General features: G+C 35.3%; 1 pseudogene; it reads right to left on the minus strand.

Annotated features, from left to right (window-relative positions):
* Positions 1–635: 635 nt before the first annotated feature.
* On the minus strand, positions 636–1578 carry LOC140516771 (olfactory receptor 5D18-like; annotated as a pseudogene).
* Positions 1579–11231: the final 9653 nt, after the last annotated feature.

An 11231-nucleotide genomic window follows, 5' to 3' on the forward strand; every position in this document is an offset into this window, starting at 1 on the left:
TTGGAAGGAAATTTCTGTGATAGAGTTGCCCATGTTGAAAGGGAGTAGAACCAAGAATCTTTGTGTCCACGGTACAAATAAATCAATTGACCAACATGTATTAATTGTTTATTATGTTATGAGAATTGTACTAAACCCATTGTAGGACTTAATTTGACTTTATAAGAACAGATCAGATTGAATTTATTCAGGAGTTGGTGACTATTATGCTCTTCCAATAGTGAGTATGGTCACTCCTCAAGGTGTTTTTTTCTGGCACATCTTAAAGAAGCTCATCTCTTAGATTGCTGGTCCTTTCTTTTCCATGAAATAATGGAAATGTAAAGAAACAAGCATCCATTCTTGTAGAATCATTATATTAATTTTTGGAATAAATTGTCAAGGAACTTTAATTTAATATTCTGAGATTGATGCTACACCATGCAGTATATTAAAATGATTTTCTTGCGGTGATTTTTCTCATTTCAAACATCCTTTCTTCATTTACTTAAGAATTTTATAACTGTTCTTCAGATGGTTGTAGAAACTGACCAGAGAAGGGTATAAATGAATATGAAACAAAGATTCAGTTAAAAATAACCATAAATTCCATCAGAAGAGTTTAGAAAGAAGTCATAGAATCCACATAAATGATCTTATTGAGAAATTATTCTGATACCCATTAATTTCCTGAAAGTTTACTTCACATCATTGTTACTTAGACTGTAAATTAAAGGATTTAGTATAGGAATCACTACAGTATAAAAAGTAGATCCCACTTTGACTAAAGGCCATGAGTTTTGGGAATTGGGGGTGCAGTATAGAAAGAAGATGCACCCGTAAAAGCCAGTTACCTCTGTCAAGTGGGAGGTACATGTGGAGAAAACTTTATATGTCCCACTGACTAAATACATTTTGAGGACAGTGACAAAAATTAAAAAGACAGGATGTAAAGACAATGATGAGGGTGCAAAATGCATCGAGATTTCCAAAGATAGGAAGTATTAAGTCACCAAAGTGTTTCTCAGAGCAGGAAGCAAAGAGGAAGAAAGAATATTCACATACAAAGTTAATAATGATATTGGTCTCCCAAAATGACAATACAAGAAGTGAGTAGGTGAGTACAATACAGGAAATGCCTCAAGAATATCTCACAACCACTAGCAGGGCCCAACGTTTTGGGAACATAGGAATTGTATACAGCAAAGGGCAACATTTAGCAACAAAGTGGTCATAGACCATACCTGCCAACATAACCATATCTGCTATCACACAGGTGACACCCATAGAAAACTGTGTGAGGCAGGATTTGATGGAAATACTTTTGTCTTCTACAACTAAGTTTTCTAGTAGCTGTGGTGTAACTATAGTGGAGTAACATAAATCCACAAAGGACCAGTGGTTGAGGAAAAAGTACATGGGAATATGGAGCTTGGGAGTGATCCTGATGATTTTAATTACACCTGAGTTTCCCACCACAATGACTGAATAGGTGGTGATGAACAGTAGAAAGAGGGGCATCTGGAGCACTGGATAATCAGAGAATCCTAAGAGGATGAAGATGAAAGCACCACTCTGATTCCTGTCAGGGCTCACCATTATTCCTGTTGGAGAGAATGAGAGATGGAACATGAGAAGCCAAACATAAATGAAATTGAACAACAGAGAAAAATAGCGGAGTACGAATTAGAAATCATTATTGTTATAATTATTAAGGAGATAATAATAGCATTAGTTTCAAAGTTAATACTTCCTCAGAAGTCCGATATATTTGGGTTGGGAGAAAATCACAGAACACGAAAGATCCCAAAATAAGAGTGAAATAGAGAATGGCCTGAGTATATGGATGACCATACCTTTGGAGAATCAAGTACACTCTGTACTTCAACAAATACCTACTCAAGAAAATATAGCTCCACCAGAATATTAAAATGAAGGAGAACCTAATTGCTCCTAAGACAATCCATCTCATTTCCTTACACATCAAAATGGAAGTTCAAAGCTAGTTCATCTCCCCTCTAGTTTTGATATTCAGTGTGTCATTCTGAATATGTCACTTTTATGCATTCAATCCAGTTCAGCTTCCTGGACCCAGAAAAAATTCCTCAACTCTCTTTTACATAACAACCATTTAAAACTTGAAAATATATGTAACTCATAACCCCCAAATTATTTTTCTGCTCTTTTCTCGTAAGGACTGTTGTCAAGAGACAACCTAACACTCAAAGATATGTCTTTAATAGCAAAAAGTTGGACATACTCTTTGGAAGAATTTCCGTAACAAGAATCTAGTGAAGGACTTTTATAAAGAATATATTTCAGTAGTTTTTCTAATATGGCAATATAATTGAAATAATGTGTCTATTAACATAAAAATTTACATTTACCATTAATAAGTTATAGAAGCAGGTAAGTTACAGGTTGCTAATTGTAGAGTCAGGAAGACTTGAGTAATTCAGACAATTACTAAATATGTGTCTTTGAGGAAATTATTTAACCTCTGCTTCTCCCAGTTTCCTCATTTTTAAAATTGGGAAAATAATATTACCTACCTCCTAGGGTTGTTGGGAAGATCAAATGGGATAACATCTTTAATACAGCACATAGTCGGTGCTATATTATTGTTAGTTATTATTTGTGTACATGATTTTAATCCAATCTGTGTATTTGATGACTGTGTAATCTTCAATCATCTCATCTTTTCCCCCCCCCGATATTTATAATAGCAACAAGAATAATAACTAACATTTATATAGCGCATTCTTTATGCCAGCTATCATGCTAAGTCCTTTACGATTATTGCAGAAATGATCCTCAGAATAACCTGGAGAAGAAGGTGCTATTAATTGTCCCTTCCTTACAGATTGAGAAACTGAAGTTAACAGGGGTTAAATGATTTAACCAGAGGTATACAAGTTAGTATGTGTCTTGAGGTCAGATGTGAACTCACATCTCCCTGGCTCCAGGCCTAGATTTCTATCCACTGTACTGTAAAGTATGAGCTTGGAGTAGAAAATATTTAAATTCTTTTTCCAGGTCTACCATTATTTATTCAAACTTTTAAAATCATTTCAGAGTCCTTGTAGTAAAATACTAAAGTCCTTCCCTCTTTCTAAATAGTATGAAAAGAACACCCAGATAAATAGGGAAATCCCCTATTGGTTGAATATGAGATCTAATCCCTTGAAATTGATTTTTTCTAATGTGAATATAAAGGAAATAAAGTCATTATGAGGCTACTGGGAAGACGTAGAAAAGCCTGAACTTGGGGAGTTTTAGGGATCTGATGCATTATCTTTCCTTCCATGTAGTAAATACGTCTATCCTTTTGAAGAACATCACAACGTAGTAATGATCTTCTAACTAGGAAAAACAATTGAAAAGAAGACAAAAAATAAAAACAAACAAATGAATAAACAAAGAGACAGACAACCAGACAGATAGAGACAGAGGAGACAGAAAGAGAAAACTAAATCAAAGGTAGTGGAGAACTAGTTCATTGATAGTTAATAGACATGGCTGGGATGTGTGGATTAGGAAATGAGTCAGGAAAGAAGGGATGTCAGTTGCCATTCAATTTGTATTTACTTTTTTTAAATAAAAGTGCAACAGCAGAACATTCTCCAATTTCATATGTTCATGAAAAATTGCCACTGTGAGAGACAGTGTTAGAGAAGGAGCTGCCAGCAAATTGAAAATTCTAACCTAGTAAATCCAGATGTATGACTACTTCCAATGTCACTTTTCATTCAGAAATAACATTGTCAAATTTTTCACTCTTGTCACTACAACTTCAAAACATTCCCACATATCACTTCCAACCCCTTCCTATTCCCCCCTCTTTATTCTTTAAATGTACAAGTTCCATATTGCTCCACTTACTCATTCTTTTCTCTCCTAAACAAAGTTTATCTTTTCAGAATATTTTCCCTTACCTGTCAGTTTTCCACTACAAAGCTGTGGCCAATATTTGGCATTTCACAAATTCTACCAAACTATTTTATTATTTTTCAAATATTTATGTGATCTCCTGACTTTCTATGAAGGATCACAAATTTCTCTCCTAGCTAGCACATCCTATCTGTACTTGTTCTCTTTTAAATGGTTTCACCAAATTCTCATATATATGTATAATCAATCAGTGTGTTCGTCCTTCGTTGCCGAAGAAGACCATGATATCAGAGAAATGATGACATGACTTGTACTTGACTTTGTTTTGAGTGAGGGAGGGCTGTGGAGGTCATCAACCTCACTTCTCCTCTAGCACCATCTGAATCCAGTGACCAGATATTCATCAGGATGCCTGGAGATGATCCAGGATGAGGCAATTGGGGTTAAGTAACTTGCCCAAGGTCACACAGTTAGTGAGTGTCAAATGTCTGAGGTGAGATATGAACGCAGGTCCTCTTGACTTCTACACTGGTGCTCCATCCACTGCACCACCTAGCTGCCCCCTAATCAATCAGTACATTGGTATGTGGAGAAAAATTCCTCAATACAGTGTAACAGTTGGTTATAACTTATAAAATTAGAAAGTTGTCTGAGGCTTTCCATAGTGTCTGACACGCTTTAATTCATTCAGGCTTTTCCTGACAAAGATTATAGAGTGGTTTGCTATTTCCTGTTCCAGCTCTTTTCACAGATGAGGAGCTGAAGCAAATAGTGTTAAATGATTTGCTGACCATAACACAGCTAGTAAATGTGTGAGGCCAGATTAGTGCTCACTGATTTCAGGACAGTTCTCTATCCACTGCACCACCAATTTGGCCCTTGTTCAGGCAGTTTTTTCTCCCCATTCTTATTGGCTGAGGCACAAGTTTGTTAAGTGACTTGTCTAAGATACTCCCTAGTAGATTCTTCAGACATAGAGCTAGGACAAGTATCTCCTTTCTCATTCTTTCATTCTATCCTGTGTACTAAATTGTTCCTCCTGGATTTGTATTATATGTATACTTGTGTTCAAGTAGGTTTATATTTGTACATATATATGTATATATGTGCATATGTACACACAGATATACACATACACTCATTTATAAGACAGTTAAAAAATAATGAACCAAAAAATAGCGTTGCTAGCCCAATGTGAGATCAAAAAACAAAGCTCTCTCTCTCTCTCTCTCTCTCTCTCTCTCTCTCTCTCTCTCTCTCTCTCTCTCTCTCTCTTTCTCTCTCTCTCTCTCTCTCTCTCTCTCTCTCTCTCTCTCTCTCTCTCTCTCTCTCTCTCTCTCTCTTTCTTTCCCTGTCTTTCTCTGTTTTGGCCTACTTTTTCAATCTCAGCCATCCCTTTTCTACAATTCTGGTGTCTTCATGGATTTGTAGACTCACTGGTCCTAGTATACACCTAAATAATTTTTATTTATTATCATACATTTAGGGCTTTAAGATTTATCAGTCATGTAGTCTGGACAATCATTTCATAGAAAAGGAGAGGTTAAATGAGTTGTCCAAGATCAGACTGATATTGAACAGCAGATTCGTGATTGTGATTTGCTTTCTGTATTCATTTTTTCCACTATTGCATCTCATCTTCAAACGCAGTAACCATCAAAATAGAAATATTCCTATTTCAAATTATGTTTTAAAGTAAATGGAGTATTTGCCTGTCATTCAAACCCTTCGACAAACTTGCTCTCATGAACTGATTTTCTATCCCACTTGTAACAGTTAGCACCAGCTGCAACCCCAAGTATATAGTCTTTATAATATCAACACGATGTATATTTTTTGGTCCATATCTCTGTTTTCACCATATTACTGACCTCTATGACCTCTGACTACTGTTTTAATTGTAGAAGTGCAACATTTTCTTCAAGTATCAAGCAAGCCTCTCAATTTTCACACTATTCTTTGACAATTTTCTGTTCATTATCCACCCTCTCCTCTCAAAGCTGTGAGACAAATTTTGTAAGAAACATTAGACACTTATATTACTAGTAAAGATATTTGTGTGCAGATTTCCACCTCCCTGGTGTGAATTATGAATTCGCTGATGTCAGCGAATGCATTTGTTACAGCTTTGGTCTTTGCACATGTTGAAACAAGATGCCAACACTTGGTAAAAATAAATACTTAAAAGGAGAAAGAGAAAAGTCCTTGAAACCTTCAGGTCACCACAAAGACTGTCAGTCTCTTCCACCTTTAATAAGCTTTAATTATTGAGAAGATCTCCCTGAGATCAAGTCTAAATTTCCTTCTTTATAATTCCCTCCCCACCACTCCTGTTATTATGCTACTATATTCAAGACAGTAATGATTCTCCTCTTCCTCATTTCATTCCAAGATTTATTGCATCACTCATACTTGCCAATTCTGGTGAGATTGTTGTCTTCCAAGGAAGTAATGAACTCATCCAATCAAATACTTAAGTTGATTTCAGTCTTGTGTTTGTTTAGGTTTAATAATTGCATGTTGATTTGAACATTTTTGAAAGGAAAGCTCTAAAACAATTACCATTTTTAGAATATAATCTCAATAATCATAATTAAGGGTCAAAGAGTGTGATTACTGTTTTTTAATTAAATGAGAGATTTAAGGGCTTTGTCTGGAATTTTGATTCCATAGTTACAAGTAGCTTCAGACATCTAAACCACCTTCACTGATACAGTGCAAGGCATCTTTTGCAATTTATAACTTCAGATAATTCCTTAGGAATAGAGAGTGAACTCACTTTTTTGGTCCATTTTCACGCAGATAACATATTTCTCAGGCAGAATGTGAACCCAGGTTGTGCTTATTCCTAATCTAGCATTACCTAGACGATATTATTATTGTTCTCTAACACGCTTTACTAATTCGAGTATGTCTTTGTCCTTTTATATTTGACAGACACATAACTTGGTTCATATCCAACATTTTCTCTCAACAATTTTTCTACTTAAAGTCACAGTTATTGCCAAATTGCTCCGTTCATCATCATTTGAAGATAATATATGCATTGCTGCCTTCATTAAATCTAATGAAATCTAATTAAATCTAGCCTCTCATGCATAACTTTCTCAAGCTCAGTTTTTACTGACAATCCTACTCCCCTCCCCCCCAGAAACATTCTTCTCAATTTTTGTGGTCTTGATAGTAACTGCCAGTGGAAATTTAACAATAGCTAAATGGCATTGGTGTTTGTATGAACCTGTGTCATCTTTCCACATGTACTTAAAAGCCCTTGAGGGAAGAGACTTAGTCTAATAACTTGCAATATTCATGGATATTAGGTTCCATGCACAGAAATGGTGACAAAAAGTGAATTATAATGATGAAGATGACCTGAGAGAAGACCTCCCACTCTCCCTTTTTGGGAGTTCCTTTCTGGTTTACCTTTCAGGGAACTTTGAAAGGAATATTCTAATTTCTAGTCAATAAACCAGGAAAAATGATTATTCAGGAGGTAATAAGCAAACGTATGTACTCACCAGAACATAGACTCTCCTGGATGTTTCATTTCCTTGATCTATACTATAGATGGCATCTCATGTGACATAGTAATTTCATGATTAGATGCCTCCCTGATCCCTTCCTAATGGTCGAGCACAGAATTACTCCAGTGATATACATTATTACTAGAAAACCACAGTCTTTTTCATTGACTGGGCAAGAAACATGTGGTTCTCTCCTTTTTAAAGCAGAGTGCAAACGCAGAGACATGTCCTCTTACTCTATCTGAATACCAAGTATGGTACATATGATGAAGATCTTACATTTGCCTCCAAGTCCTTTGGGAGGCAGGCCCTAGAGACTCTCTACTTATATTGCATGTGCTGTCTCTAAAAACATAATTCAAGAGAAATAAATGGCTCTGCTATGTCACTTTCAGATAATAGAATTTTCTAGAAATCAAATTGTTCTTGCAGATAGAATTATTTCCCCTCTTAACAAATATTAAGATGGATCTTGCATAAAATTACAAAACGTATAATTACATCACATAATGGGAAAAATGCCATCAGAATTACTGGGGTAAGGCTTGGCCGGCATCACTTTAATAACTGCATGTTGAGAGAACTTAATAAGTACTTCTTGACTTCACCTTGCACAGGAAAGTTAAAACATTGTAAAAAGTTGGTTTGAAGATGCAGAATTTCTTGCTCACTCTAGCATCTGGCAGAGTCAGTTGATACATAATAAGATTCCACTTGTTGATCTGAGCTCAGCCAGCCCTAGGACAAGAATCTCTACTCTGGGGATGCTGCTTCTAAAATCACCAGACATAAACACTCCTGAGTTTTTTGTCTTCCCATTGCTAGATATATTTTCTACATGGAATATCTTGGATACTTAATTTCCTAAATTGTTAAGGCTGATAATGACCCTAATACCAAACCACTTTTATGATTAGAGAAGTCTCCTCGCCCTTTCAATCTCCCCTAGTAATACAATAAGCAAGTTGGTGATGTAGGACACATCTTTAGTGACTCCATGAGGCAGCAAATATTTAATTACCACTTATAAAGTTTCAAGTACTTCACTTAATATTGAGGATACACAGAGGACCTAAGATTTTAATAGAGAAAATAAAGAAAAAATAACGTATGTGTACAATATATCCATAATATTTAAGATTTCAAGATGTGATGTAAATTCTTTCTTATTTTAATAGTATTTCATTTTTTCAGTATTACATGATAAAACAATTTTTTTTTGTTTTGAGTTCCAAATTCTAATCATTTGTCCCATCCCTTCCTTGTCCAGGCATGTCAAACATTTGTATAGTAGTCATTTTGCATGAGAACACGAGAGAGAGAGAGAGAGAGAGAGAGAGAGAGAGAGAGAGAGAGAGAGAGAGAGAGAGAGAGAGAGAGAAGAAGGAGTGAGGAAGGAAGAAAGGAAGGAAGGAAGGAAGGAAGGAAGGAAGGAAGGAAGGAAGGAAGGAAGGAAGGAAGGGAGGGAGGGAGGGAGGGAGGGAGGGAGGAAGGAAAGAAGGAAGAAAGAAAAGTAATGAAAGAAAGAGAAAAGGAAAAAAATTGAAGTAGAGAGAGAGAATATCATGTTTAAGTTTCTATTCAGACAGTTCAGACAATATCTATTCTTTCTCTTGAGGGAGATAGAATACTTCATCATGAGTCCTTAGAGATTGTCTTAGATTAATCTATTGCTGAGAATAGCTAAGTCATTCATATATCTTCATCATATAAAGCTGTTGTTACTGGGTAGAAGGTTCTCTTGATTCTACTCACTTCACTTTGCATCAGTTCATGCAAGTCTTTAAAAGTTTTATGATATGAACCTGCTTGTCATTTCTTATACAACATTAATATTCCATCACACTCATATACTACAACTTATACAGTCATTCAGCAAGTGATGGGCATTCCCTCAATTGCCAATTCTTAGCCACTACAAAAAGAGCTGATGCAAATATTTTTTGTACAAGTAGATCCTTTCCCTCTTTTAAAAAATATCTTTGAGATATGGACCTAGCAGTGGCATTATCCGATCGAAGGGTATGCACAGTTTTATAATCCTTTGTACATTGTACCAAATTGCTCTCCAGAATGGGTGGATCACAGTGTATTAGTGTTCCAGCTTTCCCACATTCAATCTAACATTTTTCTTTTTCTTTTTTTGCCGTTTTAGTCAATCTAATAAGTATGAGATGGTACCTCAAAAGTGTTTTAATTTTTATTTCTCTAATCAATAGTCACTTAGAACACTTGATGTGACTATAAGTACCTTTGATTTCTTTACCACAACCTGCTGTTCATGTCCTTTGATAATTCATCAATTAGGGAATGATTTGTATTCTCACTAATTTGACTCATCTTCCTCTATATTTTAGAAATGAGGCCTTTGTCAGATACTTATTGCAAAAATTTTCCTCACTCTTCTGCTTTCCTTTAAATATTGGTATCAATGTTTTCTTGTTTTTGTTTTGCAAAAATCTTTTAAATTTTATAAAGTCAAAATACTCTATTTTACTTTTTGTAAATCTCTCTATATCTTGCTTGGTCTTATATTATTCCCTTATCCATAGATCTGACAGAAAAACTATTCCATGGTCCCCTAATTTGATAATGGTATTACCCTTTGCGGTTAAATAAAGTATACTTTAACCACACCTTGGATGCCCCCAAATTCAGAGCAGACTGCTCTAATAATAAGGATAGCTAAAGGTGAAGAAGGTGATGAAGTAGAAGAACTCATCACAATTATTTTCTAGAAAAGAAAGCAGGGAAAGGACTCTGAAAGGAAGAATTGGGGGAATATGGTATATAAACCCTTCACCCAGTCAACAGCACCAAGCAACTATAATGGCACTAAATAACCAATTCTAAGAAACACATGCAGGGGATTTTCAGAAAGAAAGAAAAATGAACCACCATGTCTAAGCCCAGCATCTTTACTTAATCATAATTTAACAAGGAAAACAATAATTTGTGTAAAAGAATAACATCAAACCTTGAAAATGAGAGAACTGATCAAACTCTCTGTAATTATGACAAAATAAAGACTAAATTTCTGAAATAAATAAGTCAGACAGTAAACCTGCTGACATTTTCAGATGATCCTATTAGAATGCTGGTGCCCCACTTACTTGGGTTTCTCACCTAGGAGGACCTCCACAAGAAAAAAAATTATTAAATTTTTAAAACTTGTCCAATTTTTATGGGAAAGATTTCAAAATGTAGGGTGTATGATGGAAAAAAGAAAGGTTGTCCCTCTGGGGTACTAAACTATATGTCCAAAGACCTGAATCCAAGGTTCAAGTTGCAGTGTGAAAACAAGAGGAAAGTCCTTTGTTCTATAAATCTTACACAAATTGGCAAATATTACATATACTTTCACCACTGAAAAGGAATGAAAATAAGATGACCTTAACTTATTCAATTGTGTGTGTTTTCCACATACTCTTCTCCTCATCTAATTGCTGTTATTTTGCCTTTATATCACTGATTGCCTAAGACAAAGCCTTGAATAGTTCAGGTAGTTAATATGCATTTTCTAAATTAAATTACTCCCACCCCCCTTGTCTCCTTGTGTGTTTTTTCATTGTCTGGAGCAAAAATATGATCAGAACTGTTACTCGTGTATTTCTATGTCATTGGTTTCTCCTATTATTATTATTATTATTATTATTATTATTATTATTATCATTATTTTTGAGAAGGTAGGTATCTCAGTGGACACAGCTGAGGTGTGGAGTCTGGAAGACTTGAGCTCAAATTTGGCCTCAGATACTCTCTGCGTGACCCTGGGAACATCATTTAACTCAGCTTGCCTCATCTATAAGATGGTCTTGTGAAGGAATTGGAAAAACA

The sequence above is a fragment of the Notamacropus eugenii genome, chromosome Y (genome assembly GCF_028372415.1).
Source record: "Notamacropus eugenii isolate mMacEug1 chromosome Y, mMacEug1.pri_v2, whole genome shotgun sequence".
Taxonomy (NCBI): Eukaryota; Metazoa; Chordata; class Mammalia; order Diprotodontia; family Macropodidae; genus Notamacropus; species Notamacropus eugenii.